Below are 18271 nucleotides of genomic sequence, written 5' to 3' on the forward strand. Positions count from 1 at the left end.
CATGAACTAACCAGCTGGGTATATTACATATCAGATGTAGTCCATGTTTTGGATACAAGTATTCATGTATTTAAAGAAATTATCATTTCCAAAACTTTTCTGCTCCCACTAAATAAAGTTTATGCTTTTGAGAAATAGATGTGACCAATACATTCACTCTGTAAGCAATAGATTACATATGTACAGAAATAAAGAGCCTGTTTGCAAAAGCTTCTACCTTCAGTTTGATGCTAGGTAGTCCTGGTTTCCAGCTCACAGCTTATGCCTTACCCTCTCTCTCTTTCTCTTGATACTGTGATCTCTCTCAAGGTGATGCCAGCAACAGATTTAATAATTGTATCTCTAATGCCGGCCAAAGCTGAAAATGTCAAAACCAGTGCATTAACAGTTATTCAAGGAGAGAAAAAATAGAAGGCTGTAGCTATCAAGGACAAGGAAGGTAATGGTCAGAAAAAGAAGTCCAGATACATATCTGTCTACAAAAACTAGTAAACAGCACTGCAAATGAGGCTGGTGCAGTGACAAGAATCCACACTGGAGCTGCTAGGGACATAGAGAGGTGCATGACCTGAGACTGACATATAGTAAATTCTGGCTTTGGGTAAGGAAGAAGGAGACAGCAGGCGCCATGAAGAAACATCATCAAGATCAATGATGATGAATAACATCACCAAGATAAGTTCATGCCCTGTATATACAGAGCTGAAAAAGAGGTTTGGGTTTTTTTTTCTGAAGGATCACTGACCTGTTCCATGCTGATTCAAATTCCTGCTCTTTGCTTGCTAAATTAGGATGAGGTTATGATCAACTGTGACTATGGACAGACTTGTGCCCACATAACCAGAGTAGCAGTAGTAGGAAAGATCTGTGGCCCATACAAAGGAGATATATCTTGGGTACTTCTTGCTCTCTGAGCTAATTTGTCCTTCTGTTTGATCCATACAACAGACCAACACAAAATGTTAGGAAGAGAGTCCTGTTGTGACATGGCTGTACCCTTTTCCTACGCCTTTCAGCAGAAGCCACGCATGTTTGTGGCTGGGGAATACCCTTCAGTGGCTCAAACCCAGGACCCCAGAGTCCTTTCCCATCATACATGGCCAAGGGGATGAATGGGGACCCCATTCTCTTGTGAACCAATGCAGAATGGGAACCAGACTTGTTGCAGCTGTGTTCTCATACAAGATTTCCTGGCATGTGAACAACACAGGCATTTCTCATGGTTTCATTTTAGACCTTTGCAGAGGAGGCAAAGTCACCAACTCCTTGAAAGGAGAAGGAAGAACACAGAGCCAAGCTTTTAGTGCAAATTAACAGTGCTGTGTAAAGTCACTGTATAGTACCCTGTTATGCTGTATCCATAAGTCTAGCAAGAGATGCCAAAATGTGGAGTGTGAAATAGGATTTTGGTTAGATTTCATATGAGACATGGCTAAATAAGCAGAAAAAATGGCTGAGCACATATGGATGTGATATCTGGGTGGTCAAAGAGAAACTGTCTGTAAACTGGACCTCCTTCAGGAGCAGCTGCCTGAGGACAAGGCTAAGCCTGAGCACCCTACAGTTGGTTCAAATAGTAAGGCACAATTTAATAGGATTTTGGATTTGTCTACCTCATGGAAAGTATTGACAAATTCATGTGGTCATTGTCACACCCAAAGTGCTTTTTATTACGTTTAAGCATAAGGCTGATGAATGCCTTAATTATTATTACATCCATTTATGCAGAAATCGTGTCAGTCCATCTCAATGTGTGGTTATTTGGCCACTCTCTCTGCTTCCTTTTTAATGCAGAAATGTTTGGTATTGTTCCCACAACTTCAGTAGATCCATCAGGAGAGCAGTAAGGGACACTTTGTGGAGTGGGACCATGTGGCCAAGAGTCTTGAGACCTGGGTTCTGATCTGGGCTTTATCACAAATTTCCTGTGGACATGGGATAAATTGCATAATCTCTCACTCCTTTACTTTCCCTATTTGTAGGATGATAATAATCACCCATTTAGCAAGGGCATTGTGAGACTAAGGTAACAATTCCAGAGCCTGTTGATGTTCATAAGTGTAACCACTAAATAAGCAAAATGTGTTACAACTATTATTTATTTTACTATGTGAATATTGCCAAAGCCTGTAAATTTTCCTCAGAGTAGGTGAATTAGCTGTTCTCCTAAATACTCAAGTAAGAAACCGTCACCAAAGAGACTATCGTATCATGCTTGTGGGAAGTAATTAATGAAAGAACAGTTCAAACTGGAAAGGTAGAATTTGGGATCAAAATCCAGCTATTTAATATTCACAGGGCACTGTCTGTGAACAAGCTGGTGGTGGAAGAATCTATGATCTACTAATGTGCAGTTTACTAACTGAAAAAGCAAATATTTGACTTTATTAACTAATCATATGTGTTGCTGGATTCAACAAGTTCTGATAGCAACTTAGAACTTAAATACTTGACTAAAAATCTGAATATGTATCTCTTATCTTATTATTGTCTTCATGAAGATACTCTTTTAAAATAAAGTAGAAACAAGATGTAGCACACATTAAAAACCCAGTGTATTTTTTGTCTTTATTGAAATTAATAATTTGTATTTCTCATTGGGTCATTGTCATGATTTTTTCAAGATTTTATGGATAAACTGTTGGTGACATTTTAAATTTACTATGTTTCCAACGTTTTTTGATAGAACCATTTAACAAAAGGGAAATTTGAATACCTGCTGCCACAAGCATGTTGTGAGATGTTAATTTCTAATATGACTAGTGACATGAACCAGGGTATTTATATTACTTACATGTGCAAAACACTCGGAACGTCACAGTACTTCATAGATCAGCTCATGTACCCAGACATCACAAACCAGAAAGCATCAACATCTGCTAAACACCCATATGAATATTAGAAGTTCCCAGTATTACACAGGAATTAAAGTTTCCTTCTCTACAATATCCAGGTACATTAACCTACTTCCTATATGACCATAAAGCAAGGGATTTGGAATGTAAACATTCAAAAACACATAATGAGAACCTGTTCCAAATTCAAGAGGATGCTGGAGACATTCCTGCTTCCAGGGGAAGATTACAGAAGAGCAATTGCACAGCCTAGCTTACAGGTCTCTCACCCTGTTCCAAGCCTGAGTTTAATATGTTACAAGCACTATTTAACATCTCTTTCAGAGCTTTGTCTATCCTGCTTTTTCATTTTAAATCAAAAAGGAATTTTGCAAGAAAAATATTAAGTTTTTGAAACAGCCAATAAGAACATGGGTCATGAATATGGAAGTTCATATTTCATTTAATTTATGTTAGATTTTAATAAAATTGCAGAGGCAACACTCTAAAGTACACGATTCCTGTATTCATATATTCTTTACAGTATTGACAATAATGGATCTAACTCAACATCTGACTGGAAATGCAAAATACATTGACAGTCCTCACTTCCATGTAATGAAATAAATGGACTCTTTTCAATCATCTCTTCCCATCTAATTTCTGCTTACTAACCTTAGTGGGTAATTCTGTGCTTGAAATAAGAAAAAAAGTGTAGTGTCTCTTTGTCTTCCAAAGTACAATCCAGCAAGGTGCAAACTTTCTGTATGTGATATTTAGTATGCCTAAAACTATTAATGCAAAATCAAGCAGAAGATCAAAAGGTGAAACAGGTCAAAAGTGATGTCTCTTATCCTTAAAATGAAGTACAGATGGAAAGCAAATGACAGACAGTGTTGTATCTACAGTCAGGGAAATAAACCTTTATCTATAAGAAACTTGTTTTCAGTTAACACCACATCAAGAAAAGATCATGAAGAATTACACTGTAAATTATCTTAAGCTAATTTAAAATAAGACTTTTTACTTCATCCAAACTTCTGTATATATTGCCATTGCTATCTTGGCAGGACTCCAGAGAGCTACACAGCTTCTGCAGCATGGAGAAATTAATCGTGATCCCTGGTCTGACATCCAGATTTATCATCCAGATTTACATATGCTTCAATCAGTAATCTGGGGAAGCAAAGCCCATTAACCTTATGTGATCAGATTCTGCTCTAACAGGTGTTAAATACAATGGGAAGTCTATACTTGATAGTTTGATTGTCTTTTTGTTGGACATGCTATAATGATTTTAACATATGGATACTTCTGTATTCATCTGCAAGCATTTTCCCACCTCCCACTTATCATGTAGGCATGATTTCCCATCACTTGGTGGCAACAGAAAGAATAAATTCTTCCTGAAGGACCCATAACCAAAGAGATTTTTCAGTGGAAACTTCTCTTGAATACTTTTTGCAGAGTTTCTGCATTCAATGAAAGCAGATGAGATCTGCACTCGCTGCTCTCTGAGTATTTGGGAGTCGAATTATCCTGTACAAAGAGCCTGCAGCTGTCAGAGGAGATCTCACAGAAATACGCCAACATTTTCACAGTACAAGAGCAGATGTGGTTGAAATTGTTGACATGAAGCAAGGGCACAAGGTCAAACGCAGATTTTCCATATCAGTTTTTTCAAGTGTCTTTTCCAATTACAGCAAGGATGGTACTTGGCCAGGTAATATAACACATATCTTATGAAAGGCATAATTGGTTGGGGAACAGAAGCTACTGTAACATATTCCAGCTTGTAACAATACAGCCTCATGTATAATGGGGGATTTTTATCTTTATTTTGCTTTTTAAATGTTATGAATATGTAGTACAAGGCCTACTCTTAGTCTTATGAAGGCATGTAAACACCCGTTAATGTTAATGGGAAACATGTCTGATTTTTAAAGGAAATGTACCTTATTTTACTAGGTGGAGCTTCAGGGGCAAAACTTGTTGGCATCCTTCTTGAACCAGTGGGTTTGATCTGCACCATTCTTTTACAGAACATATTTCAAACACTTTCTTACAGAAGAAATGTCATCTTAAGTTTCATACTGAAATATTGTATGTGGCTGTTGATCAAGAGAGATTATGTACTGCGCTGACCAGGAAGACAGTATACTAGCAGTCTTGAATAGGAATAGAAGGATTCAGACCACTACAGAGGAGGAAACTAGGTTAAAAAGTCATGTTAAAATGAAATCAGATTTTTTTGAGTCTCAAAGGTGTACATGAATTTTTCAGTACAGTGTGTTTTCTAATTTTTAAAATGAAAACTAAGATTCTCTTATAATCCTAAAGTTAGGAGAGATGGAACTATAAGGAAAGTATCCTGTTTGTTGTGAGATTCACAATAAAATCTCAGCCTTTGGCAAGGCTGCATGCTAGTTTACAGTTAAGAAAATTCATATTCCAAGCAAGTGTTATTTGCTGCTGTGTACTGCACTCCTGGGTCTTGGTGCTCCAGTACACTGCTTGAAGTCAACTGAGCTACACTGGCGTGATACTGGATCAATTCAGTGGTGAACCAGACCCCAATTTTTATTGACTTTTCAGGCAATCTGCCACTTGGCAGGAGAACTTAGATTTAAAACATAAAAGCCAGTTTTAAAGCATAAGGGATTCACTAGTAACAGCAACTGAAAAGCTGAAATTGAAACCAAAAATGCACAGTACCACATTACCAATTCCCTGAGCCATCTTGTCTCTTTTACTGCTTTCTTAATCTCTATCCACTGATCATTAATCATTTTTACTTGGACTTACAAATGAAATTAAATATTCCATAATTTATTTACTCAAAACATTATTTTGTAAAAGTAATATTTTAGTTCATATAACTTTCTTTCCTCACAGAACAGATTGTGGTTGCATTGTACTTTTTCAGTACTTATTTTGAATATTTTCAATATTTTTAACTTCTGGACAAGTGACAAATATTAGAAATATGAGCTGTATTGGGTAGCTTTTGCCAGACAGATTAAATTCTCCTGAGAGTTTTTTTGCTCCCTACAAAAAACTGTTATTTTCTGGAGTCGGTATGAGCACAGTTAAGTTTAGGGTTTGACAAATATTCATGATATTCATGTTTGTGATTTGGGCATTTTTACTCTACAGAGATTTTTGTCAGTAAAATTCTGTTGTTCTAGAAAGCAAAGTGGAAAGTGCAAAAACATTGTGGAAGCAAACATAAATATCATTTTGTATTGCAGATTATGTCTATTGTACTAGAAAAATAATATCTTTCCCAAAAAAGAAAAGTTTCTTTATTCTTGTTTCTTTAATAGTCTCTAAGGGTCTCATTTCAACCATCTTCAGAAGCATCGATATTGCAAACCCAAGAAGACTCCATAGTCTATAGTAGATTTTTAGATATTTTGTAGAAATTTTTCACTTTAAACTTTTCATTCTACAAGTGGGATTTCTTTTGTGTGCAGTTGGTTTCCCAGGTTTTCCGGAACTGATATTTGTTCAGGTGTGGTGGCTCACTGTTCAGTAGCCCTGTGAGATGAGTTTGGTGCTTCCACTAAATTTTACAGAGTATAAGCAGAATAAAACATTTTGCATTAAGAAGCACAGTTATCTGCTACTATAATAAAAGGTTTTAAGTAATGAGAAAGATTTAGACAATGGTGGTGAAGACAGGGCAGCAAAATAATGGGGATTCTGAGCTGTTTCTGTTTCACCTATTCAGAAGGGAACAGAAAAGCTATAATAATGCTGTTACTACTACTGTCAAATGGATTCATTGTGGTGTTTCACTTTTTGCCAACCATTTGTGATAAGAAGCCAAGTGATGAGAAGCCAAGTGAAAGGCTTTCCCTTGGCCCTGTATGCTCTTATTTTTGATATATAAAGTGACCTTGTAGTTCAAGAAATAACCACCAGGCAGTATGCATGTTGAAGAACATTGCTCTATGTTGAAAAAAACTGACTGGAGAATGGGTCCCTCATGGTGAGAGCAATTAGAGAGACAAACCTGGAAACCTAACTTAAGACTTGCAATACATTGAATGCCTTTAAGGAGTGCTAGATAAGGATCAGTATCTGAACATACCATCCTAAATTCCCACTGTGAGATTACCCTGAAATAAAACATGGAGACTAAAATATATGGGTTTAAGATGGGGAGACAACTGTTTCAGAGAGACCTGAAATAGGACTTTACAAAAGGAGAAAATACCAGAAGTTACTTGTTTATTAGGAGGCGATTCCTCTCAGCCAAGCATAATGTCTAAATCTGTATTTGTGTAGCTGTAGATGGATGGGTCCACAACTTGCTGAAGGCTCAAGCAAAAGACTGTACTAATAGTGCCAAGCAGAAAAAGAAAAAGAGTTGCCCAAATTTGAAAATCAGGAAGTAAAAATAAGGAGCTCCAGTTTGGGCTATGGCATAGAGCCCAAGATCTCTTTGCTGCTCTGATTTTAAATTTTGGGGGGGGGGGGGGGGGGAAATAAAGATAATGTCTACATTGCTTACCTTACCCTATACATGCCAGTCTCATTTTATTCAGTGGAGCACTCCTTTCTTCTAGCATCTGTCTTATCTATTTAAATAGTAAACTCTTTAAAGTCACGACCATTTCTTGAGAAGTCTGTGTTTCTGCACTTACAAGCATGCTGAGAGCCATAAGAGCTAATATATAATGCGCAATAAGAGAAACAGTAGAAGGTCTCATGAAGTACAAAGCCCTTGAAGAGTACAGAGATATTTTTGATGTCTTTTTTGGCTTTTAGTCCATAACATCCCATATTTTGCTGCTATATAACAGGCAATTTAAGAAGCGAGTCATGGTGGGAAACAGCAGAAATAGCAGAAATGTGTCAAAGTGACTTTTTCAGGCAACTCAGGAGAAGTATCTTTTTCACCTTCTACCCTGGGCACACTTTACTGATTTTTCATACAGCCATTTCATTATTTACATCATATGCTGCAAAATAAAATGGAAAAAGATAGGCTGATTATGAGGCAGTAGTCTCCAAAATTAATAAGGGACTTATCTGTTTTCAAATAGGCCTATCAGTTTGGCTGAGAATTTTAAGAGACATGGTAGATGCCAGTTTTGTAACCGCTCATTGACTTTCCTAGATGTTCTGTCTCATTAATAGATCAAGACAATAGTTCCAAATTTAACTGATTGGGAAACAGGAAGAAAGTTGACTGAAAACATTGTATGGAAGGGCTATAATCTGCAAAGGCTACAATAGGGCATTTTCTAGCTGAATATTTGCAGTGCTGTTTTTAAGAACTCTGGCTTTTTAGAATACACAAAGAAGCAGATAACAAAGCCTCAAGGCTAAAAAATTCCCTGTTCTGTTACTATATCACATGGCCAACACATGATGAAATTCAATTTGTACCCTAGACAGGAAAACAAATCCATCAAGATGGTGATAAAACAACTGCCAAGATACAACAGTTCATGATATTGATGCTTGTTGTTACACCAAATCCAGAATATCACAGCATTTCAGTTCTTATTTCTGTTTATTAATCTAAATGATAAAACCAATGGTAACTGAATGCAGTATTTGTAAGAGAAATGATTACTAAAGAAAGTTCAAGAAACAACTTAATTTTTATGGGATTAAACTGTTGACTGAAACATAGAAAGGAAAAAGGGAAAGTAATGGTAAACCTGGCTGAAGGACTTGTTTACATCTCTGTAATTTCCTGTGTTTCATCTGGTTGTGAACCCCAGAGACTGAGCTATTCCTTTGGGCTTCAGCATGTTTCTAAGTTTTTTCTCTGTTCCCAAATATCCACAGTTAATGGCTAGTGTAAGTTTTCTAAAGTGCGTTTAGATTTAAAATCACATGTTTCACTGCTTTTTCTGTTAAATTTACCATCTTAATGAAGAAATAGAGACACCAAAGTTTCCTGATTCCTTCTGTAGTGCTGGTATCCTGCTCATGTGGTTATCTGGCATTCAGTGCTGCTGCAAATTTAATTCACTGCCAAACAATAGATTGATTCTTCATGTAATATACATATTATATACTGTCTATGTTCCCCAACTCTTTCAGAGATCTAAGTCTCCATCTCCAGTTTGTGGGAAGGATTGTTTTTCATACAATCCTTCCTCTGGAGCTGGTAAACCCTTTCCTGTACTTTTTCACAAAGTATGAGGAAAAGCGGATGCTGTCCTATAGGGAAGGGGACACTGACTCAGTCTTGTGAGCATTTAACTATAAACTAAACAACTAAGCATCCAGTTGTGGTGAGCTTTCAAAAAATGAAGGATTAAATTATACAGTTTCTGTCACAAAAAGAGTAAGCTCAGTCTGCTAGTCCTTTTCTTTGCCTGCCTGCCTGTCTGCTTTCTTGCCTCCTTTCATTTTGTATCTCTGTCTCTGAATCATGAACTCAAACATTATTTTTATCTAATATTTGCTAGGCAACTACATTGGACTACTTTGGGAACTGGTTATTGATTAATGAAGGTTTTATGGCTCAGTAGTGAAGATACATATATTCCTTCATTAATGAAAAACATTCAGCATACAGGAAACCTGGCAAGGGGCACTTTTACTTTTCTGTGTGCTATACAAGTTCCACAGTCATTGAAAACAGCCAACTATTTTTGCTTACTTCTAACCTGCTACAAAGCAGTCTACAAAAGTAGAACTTTCTTTGTAAAGAGACCTGCGTACCTTGATTTTGAGTATCTTTAAGCAGCCTGTTGTTTTGGTACAACTAATTTTGGGAATTGTGAGTAACAATCATCCCTTTTATTCCAGGTGTGAGAGCACATATTGTAACCAGGTTCCTGAGGAGGAGCATGTGGGGGAATGTGTCTCAGTTGAGCAAAGATTACTGCCAAATCTTTCTCCCACTTGATTTCTCCCTGAGGCCCTTCTATCCACATTTAGCTATTAAATACTTTTTCTTTTTAAACTTTCACATCTGTTGAACACTGGGAGATTCCACTGACTCTGTGGGTGCTCAGCAGCTCAGGCCACATACTTCCAAAGAGTGTAAAATGAATTTGTGAATCTAATTGCCAAGTATGAAACTTTTGTCTTGGTATGTGGGATATCATAGACTACTTGTTTTTAATAAAATGTGGGGCAACATTTGCATAAGGTCAAGCACTTAGTTGAGCCCTGTGCAGGCCATATGAAGTGTAGTGTGTGCTTACATCATTGCCTGGAAAGCCATTCCATTACCAAGCTCAACCTGGAATTAAGGTCAGCTTGTGCACTAGGTATTAAACAGAGAATGCAGATGCTTTGAATGGAAAGTTTACAATTTTAGCAGATGGCACTCAAGATCCTGGAGATTTTTACTTCACTTGTTGACTTAAAAATTACAAATCTCCCCAGTCTCCACATCCCTTTTCAAAGGAGCATCTGTTTTTGATGGTTCATTGAGGTATTAACTATTTGAGGCACCAGGTGTTTTTTATGGTCAGATTTAAGGCCTGACCCTACAGCCCTTACTTGAAGACTGTTATTCTCTGCAAAGTGTCTTTAATAACAACAAGAGGGAGGAGAGGGAAATGGCTTGTTTATTGTCCATGTCTTTCATATCATATGTAGTCAATTAGACAGAACCTGTAGTTTGTTTGGTTCCCCACCAATCAGCTTCACACATTCAGCTTGAGATGTGAAGGTCTTAGCTGAGTTTTTCCCTGCAATGAAAAGCTGCAGCAGCTAAAAGACTAAAGTACACCTGCAGAGCCCACTTGGCTTGCCCAGATGTAACTAACTGGCTCCAAACACACCAGTCCTGCCTGTGACACTAAGGGTGGCTGCAATGATTTATGGTACCAACTGCACAAACTGGTGCTACACAGGAGGTAAACAGGGGTATGAGGTGAAGTGTGCTGTCTGCTCCTCTGGCCTCTAACAGCTGCCCCTAAGTGTGCTTTTAACTTAGGTTTTCCATGACCTACCTTAGAGCAATTTCACTCCTTTTTTTGTGCTGTGGGTGAGAGCTTGTGTAGCTTGCTGCTAACACATCACTCAGTGCTTCAACTTTCCCAATGGGGTATGACTTTGTAAAGCACTAAAAACATACCCTTCCTCTGGAGGTGAGAAGCAGAGACTTCATCTTTCATACTAGATACTGGTTGTAATAATTCACTACCATAATATGCTAAGCTGTACAGTGTCAAGGCTATAATGCCCATAGAAGTTCAAAGAGTATGAGGTTTGGCTTATGCATTTTAAGCAATTCTCTTTGTCGTCTAAAGGTTTGTTAGATTTGAATGGAAATGGTGGAGTCACATTTTCCATGGGTATCCTCTGAGATTTGTATTTGTAGCTTTTTTTTCCTCTAGGACTCAGTTATCCAGTTCTAATTAATTTCTTTAGGCTCGGCAGAGACTGTAGTTTTTTATCAACATAGATTATCTTCCTAAAAAGAGGCAGGGACTTGGTGAGATAAGCAGGGGAAGCCTGTCTCTACAATGATTGTGCTCTGGATAATAAGGAGGAATTATATTCCAAATGATAACTATCAGCCTCACAATATTCAAACCCACTGGAAATGAATGGACAAATTAGAACAAAACTGCTGCTTTCCTTTTCAGTTTCTTAGTAACTTCAAAAGTATTTTTTTGGTTATTTATCTCAAGGCTTCACATGACACATGATACAACAGTTCAGTGAAAGTCCAATTTTCCACCCACAGCATTTACAGGAGCGCAATAAAACTGAAGAGGTGAAAACTATTTTTCTCTTGACAATATGCAGGGCCCAAAACCATTTGCAGTCAAGAGGTTAATCCTTACTTGAGCTGTGCTTAGTGCTCAAAGCAGGTGAAACACATTGAGATAATAAGGTAAGAAACCTGTGGAAGCCAAGAGTTTAAATCAAGGAGATGTGAGGAGGTGATATATGGTAGCTGGGAAGAGGCTAAGGTAAGAAGGGTGTTTTTCTATTTAAGTCTTAGGACTTATTCAAGTTACTTTTTTATTTTCTACCTTATTCTCTTTTTTCATTTGTATTGTCTATCTAATTTGGAAAATGGAAGATGATTTACAAACATTATTGTTGTTGCTTAGAAAGAATATCAAAAGTACTGTTGTTCTTATTTCAAGAAAGCTACGTTGAGTGGCAAATGTCTTTGTCCTATGGAAGTTTGTTCCACTCAGAAGGAAAAAAGTTGTATTTTCTAGGAAAGCGATTGTATCCTAATGATGTTTAGAGAAAGAAAGGAAACTGGCAAAAAGTAAAATATAGCCTAAGAGTAAATGGCAGGCCTTGTGGTTTTGTTACAGTAGTTCCTTGTTAAACTAAGTTCTTCCAGAAAATTATGTTTTGTTGGGGATTGTGAAATATCTGCTTAATGGGAAACAAGCATGCTGCCAGGGGCCCTGCACAGACACTAACCAATGAACAATGTCTCCAACCAGCACCATCAACAGGAACTTGAATGCAGGCAAGTGCAATGGGAGAGCCTATTTAAAACCAAAAAGCATAATGGGGCAGGGAGGGAAAACTATGAACAACATAATTGTTTGGGTTGAGTTTGTTTTGGTTTTGTGGTTTGTTTTGTTTTTTATTTAGTTCTGCCTGGTTCAGGGAATTGAAGCATCTCAGTTTAGAAAAAAAACTCCAGTAAGTATTGTGAAATAGGTATGTCATTTTCAGGAATTCTGCAGGCAGTATCTGACAAAGAAGCTGTCCTGTATTAGAGGGTATAATTATTTGTTTCTGTGAATTAACAAAGGTTTTTTACTCAGTTGGCTGAGGACAACAGTTCTGGGAAATGCTGGGGCCTAATACCTTGTACCATTATAGCAGATGGTGATTATGCAGATATGTAGATTGTGTGGACTCCATAGGACCTAACTACACAGGAAGGAAAATAGCAAATAGGAAGGATCACTCTTATTTTACATGTCAGGTACAGAAGTCTGAGTCACTCTGACATGTAGAACAGAACAAACAATATCACCAGAGCTGCTCTCTGCTATTCTTACTGCAGGACTGTTGTCTTCCCTCTTTAATAGAGATATGTATGTTAAAGGAGAAAGGGAAAGTATATACTCTGAAATTGCAATTAGGAACTATGTTTAACTATTCAGGAGTAACTGACCTTTACAAAAAACTGTGGCAAGACATTACCCTCAGCCCTATATCCTTCTTGCGTAAGTATGCATAGTAAAAAATCTTGTGTTAAACAGATCATTAATAATACAGGTTGCTAAGCCATGCTAAGGTTAAGATCCCAACCAAACTGAACTTCAGCTGCAGAGGCAAAACCAGAAAGCAATGAGAGAAAATGGTAAGGCAGATATAGGAAGCAGGAATGGGCAAAAAATGCAGGACCTTGAACATCAGAGACAGAAAAAAGAAATAAACATTGGAAAGAAGCAAAAATTGTGAAGAGGAAGGCAATATGGCATGAGTATGTATGCAGTAGGTAGCGTGAAAGAAAGGAAATAACTTGGATTCCAAAAATGTTCATGGTAAAAAGTATCTGACAATGTCATGCATCTAGAACATAGAATATAGTTGTAATCAAACGAAGCTGTGACTAAAGATGCCAGCTAAGTTTTTTTGCCACCAGCTGTATAAAACCTGTTCATGAGGTGATATATTATCTTTGCCAGCACGTGTGAACATCTGCATATACATTTAAAAAAGTCATTGGCATAAGTTTGCCTTTGTTGCAGGAATGAGAATTTCAGCAATTTCTTCATCCACAAAAACTCAATAGAGAGGAAAATCTTAACCAGTGTGCTACCAATGGTATTCTTGAATAGAACAGTAATGTAATAAGCATAAGGGTATAAAACCACAATATAAAGAAAAACCATATTCTATATTAACCTATAGTAACTGTCTATATATTAATACCTATGAAATGTAGTATTTAGTAAGAATAATGATATTTTGAATGTAATAGAAGGAATGACACAGAATAGCAAACCCCTCAATTTCTGTATTATTAGATAATAATTTACTTATATGCCAATGGTGACAGCAATTACAAATCAAACTCTCACTTTCTGAGGTGTGACAGACCTTGATTTTTGGCTGCAAGCAGAGACATGTTTCCTGCAGATTAGGAAACTGCCACCATATGTTAGCAGTCTCAGGTCCCTAGCTACCTTATCCCAGGCATGAGCTGTAAAATTACAGCGAAGTTAGGCATTCAGGCTAAACCTGCAATGGGATCACTCTTAACTGCACAATTCAAGCTAGAATTTCTGGGAGTGAATGAGAAAGGTTCAGTCTCTAGCCCTGTACCTTGAAACAGTACAGTGGGCTGACGGTGCATAGCAGGTTTCCAGAGCTCAATTAAAAGACTATGTGGGAAAAGTGTGTTTCTTCATGACCTTTCTAAGGTTATTAACCACTGGGACTTGCCAGATGCTCTTTCTTCTCAGATTCAAGGGCTCTAAAAGGTGCACCAGAAGAGCAGAACAAGTTCAAATAATGGTCTCAGGAGACCTGTCCCAGGAGAAGAGCACTGGTTAGGATCATATAGTAGAATATTCTTACTAATGCATTCTAGCATTAGCAGAAGTACTATGAAAAGCCTGACAAACCATATCAATTTTATTGGTTTAGGAGGTGTGGAGGCTTCAACAAAGCAACCAAATATTTCTTAGGCTTATGAAAATCTTTTTTCTAGACTTTTGAAGTTTATTACATTCACATGCTCTTGATTCATAGTATCAAACAAACAAAGCTTTCTCAGATCCCTGGTAAAAATGGCTTAAAGAGTTCCTTCATCATATACTGTATACTTGTCAAAAAATGAATATGTTTTGGTTTTACTGCTATTTGTGCTCACTGTGGCTTTCTGGGACTATAGAATTGCAGTATAGAGGCATTGCTAGAAAAGGACAAAGGACCCTTGTGCAGAATCTGCCTTCATTTTGCTCAGTTTAGTTTTGGTAGTGTTCCCAATCAATACCTTACTTTCCTTAGCATCACAATTTATTGATTTTCAGAAACTACAAACACAGTCCCTTTCAATGCTTTCTTAAATCTGCAGTCGTGACCAGGAATTAATGAGGTAGGCAGTTGTGGGTGTTTGTTTCAGTCAAACTTTCTGACTACTATTATAGTTCCAGGTTGTTATACCTTCTTAAATAGCTCAGGCTCAACCTCTATAAACTGTACCAAGCTTTTCAGCTGTTGTTGAATAAGATGTGTGTTTTTTAAGTGCTTGATGATTTTTATATTTCTTGGGAACCCTTACCATTTTAATGAGCTACGAAGTGGTGAAGATTTGTGTGTTGCCCAAAGCCAAGCTGTTTAATTTAGGGTTTTCCTATAGTGTATGCACAGATTTGAAATATGTTCTGGGTTATTTGTTGGGGTTTTTTTATTTTTTCCCACTTCTGGCTTCACTCCTTTCAAAGCTTAGTGCTAAAGTTTCCCCAGGCAGCATTTTCCAAAATAGCTCAATTTGTTGGTGTCATAGGCTTGCTCAGCACACACAAGGCACATTATTCCCTATTTATTTTGAGTTCCAGTATAAACACATTTGCAGCATTAAGACCAGCTCCCTTCTGCATGCCTGTGATTTCTGCTTGGTGGGTGCCAAACTGCTTCTGTAAACCTAAGGGTGTAGCCAGAATCCACTTTGGGTGGCTTTAGAAACCCAATCTGTCTTTCACCTCTTATGCTTAACAATATCAGATAACAAAATCAGTGTTTGTAACAGAAGATTCTGTGTACTCTTGTATACTTCATCCAAAACAGGGAAAAGAAGAATGGCCCTGAATTCATTTACAAAGAGATGCTCATGATGCAAATTTCATGGGAGGTCATTAATTCTGTATTAACTATGGGACATGCCATGTGTGTAGCCATTTCTGTTTAGTACGTATGCTCCACCTTCCCTACCAGCTTGCTATAGGTCTAGCAGCAAATATTGCTCGACAACTATGCAAGCAACATTTTGTCTGTATGTTACTGTTAGAAGCAGTCATGAATCAGGGCAGAGTTCAGGTAAAAAGAAGCTACTGCAGATACCACAAGCACAGACATTCTGCCTGCTCCCACCTTGTATGCATCCAGATCTCTTCTCCATATGCGTCAGTACCACCACCAAAGCAGGCCAAGTTCATTGCTGGTCTAACTATGCATACAGCTCATTTATCACATACAGTATTAGTGCAGATTGTTCATGTGATGCAGTGTCCATTGATGCAGAGGATGGATGTTTGTTTATGTAAGATACTTAACTTCAATACTGCATAACATAGCCCCCAGTTTTCTTTATGACTATTAAGCCACACAGTACAAATAAAAATGTTTTTCTAAGATAACAAAATTGCTCAGTTCTGTATTTGACTTGTAGGACACTACTAGGTGCTTACAGATTTCTTTTTATCTTTTCTGAGATAGAGTTCCAAGAAGGCACTAGGTGTTTGCTAAACTTGTGTATTTCAGTAATAGTGTATTAGAAAGACACTGAATATGTGGTAGGGCCAGCATTTCAGTTGGCATAAAGAGGTATATTTCCACTGAAGACAAGGATCTGGCCTTATAGTATCTAAGCACTTGAAATCTTCAAGACTTGGCTGCAGACCTTGTGAGAACAAGCTTTGTTGCAAGACTTTCAGCATTGAATGCTTGCACTTGGACCACAAATGTATCCTTTCGTACAGTATTTTGGCACTTCACCTTCTGGTTTGGGCCAGAATTGAGATGTACATGAACATGGAAAATAAATTTTAAAGCAATGGAAATATTCAAATGGAAACTTCAGATGGGTCTCTGCTAATGTTTAGCTTGAGGGAAAACATAGTTATTTTTATGTGTACCATTTCATTCATCTGTCATTCAGTAGTGGTCATTTTGAAATGCACTGAGTTTGAATCTCCCAGGAGGGGAAAGATAATTTTGTGGTTAATGCATAGAACTAGGAGTCAGGAGTTCTGGATTCTCAGACATCTAGAGTGATTTTAGGCAGTTCACTTAAGCCCTGATTCAGCAAAGTATGTAAGCATGTGCGTTTCTTTAAGTACATGAGTGGCCTTATTAAATCCAGTAGTGCATTTAACAGCACTATACAGCTATGGAGTATTGTAAACAATTTTTGTTAATGATGAATAAACAACTGTTATTCCTCATGCTGTGTGCTGAAAAACAACAGAATGCTCAGGGCAACTGAGCAGTTCCCAGCACAAAGAGGAATATTGATAAATATACAACACTGGGCAAGCCTTGAAAAGAGCCTTGCCTCTTCGCTTGGTTTTTCCTGGACAAAACCCTCCTGTGTAAGGTCTTCAGGCATGCTTCTGGGGGGCTTTTTTTGATTTTCTAATGGAGTAACTAAATAGCTGTCTAAAAGCACAAAACCTAAATAAAGTCTATTCAGATGGAAACTGCCTACAAAATTGTTGTATGGAATAGCTTGAACAAGCTGAAAGAGCTAAGGAAACAGTTCCTTCTGTGAGGAAGGACATTTGTGTCAGGGGACTCTTGGACAGGGTCTGGAGTTTCATAAACACCAGTGCTGATAGTCAGGACTTCCTTTTCAAAATACTGAAAATAGTTTTATGTAGAAATGCATAGTAAAGCACAGGGAGTAAGGGGGTGCATTATCCATCATTCTGCTTTATTACTCTACTTGGGAACTGCAATTCCTAGTGTGAAATACATTGGTTCTCCCAGCAGAATCTCTATAAATGGGAAAATCAAAACTTACTCTACCACCAAATAAACACAGTAGAGGTTAAATAATGTTGTGCTAGCTAGTGCTATTTGCACACAGCCGACACTAAGAACTGCTGAATGAAGAGTGCCCCCGAGACTCTCCAGTTATGCTTGGGTGGGGGTTAATTTGAAATGCCTCTTTAAAATGGTGTCGCATCCTTGTTTCCTACTGTGAAACAGACTGCAAGCTAAGACTGAACCAGCTTCACCTCCCTCAGAGCCCCTCTCTGCCTCTTTTGCACTAAAAGAAAGTGTCTTTGCTATTGTGCACATTAACATTGATGAGACAGTGGGCACTTAACGTAGGTCTGCAATAGGAAGAGATCCTTACTCCTCCCTTTCATAGCTCCAAAAGAGTAAAACTTTTCTTGTTTTTGCAAGCATTTTGAGATCCTGGCTGCAGTCCTATGCAGGTAAAAGGGCTATAAAGACAAACTTTGCTTTTCAGCCATGCTATCTGTACTGCAGAGGAATCTGTTTTACTTGAGATCTCTACTCCTCCTATATTTTATGCCTTGGTCCCACTGCCTAGTTGAACTTAGATAATTAGGTATTTAATGGGGAAGCTTTTTACTGTCATTGGGAACTTGACAGCAATCCTGCACATCTCCATGTTATTGCTGCTTTCCGAGACAGAGCAACTTTGTCTGCAGGAAAAATAACCAGAGGGTAATGCTTTCCTTTGGATTCAGACTACTGCGCAGTTCTCTGCTTTACCACAGATTTCAGACATAAGCTGGCAAATCTCATTTAAATGGCTGAAA

The sequence above is a fragment of the Melopsittacus undulatus genome, chromosome 3 (assembly GCF_012275295.1).
Source record: "Melopsittacus undulatus isolate bMelUnd1 chromosome 3, bMelUnd1.mat.Z, whole genome shotgun sequence".
NCBI lineage: Eukaryota > Metazoa > Chordata > Aves > Psittaciformes > Psittaculidae > Melopsittacus > Melopsittacus undulatus.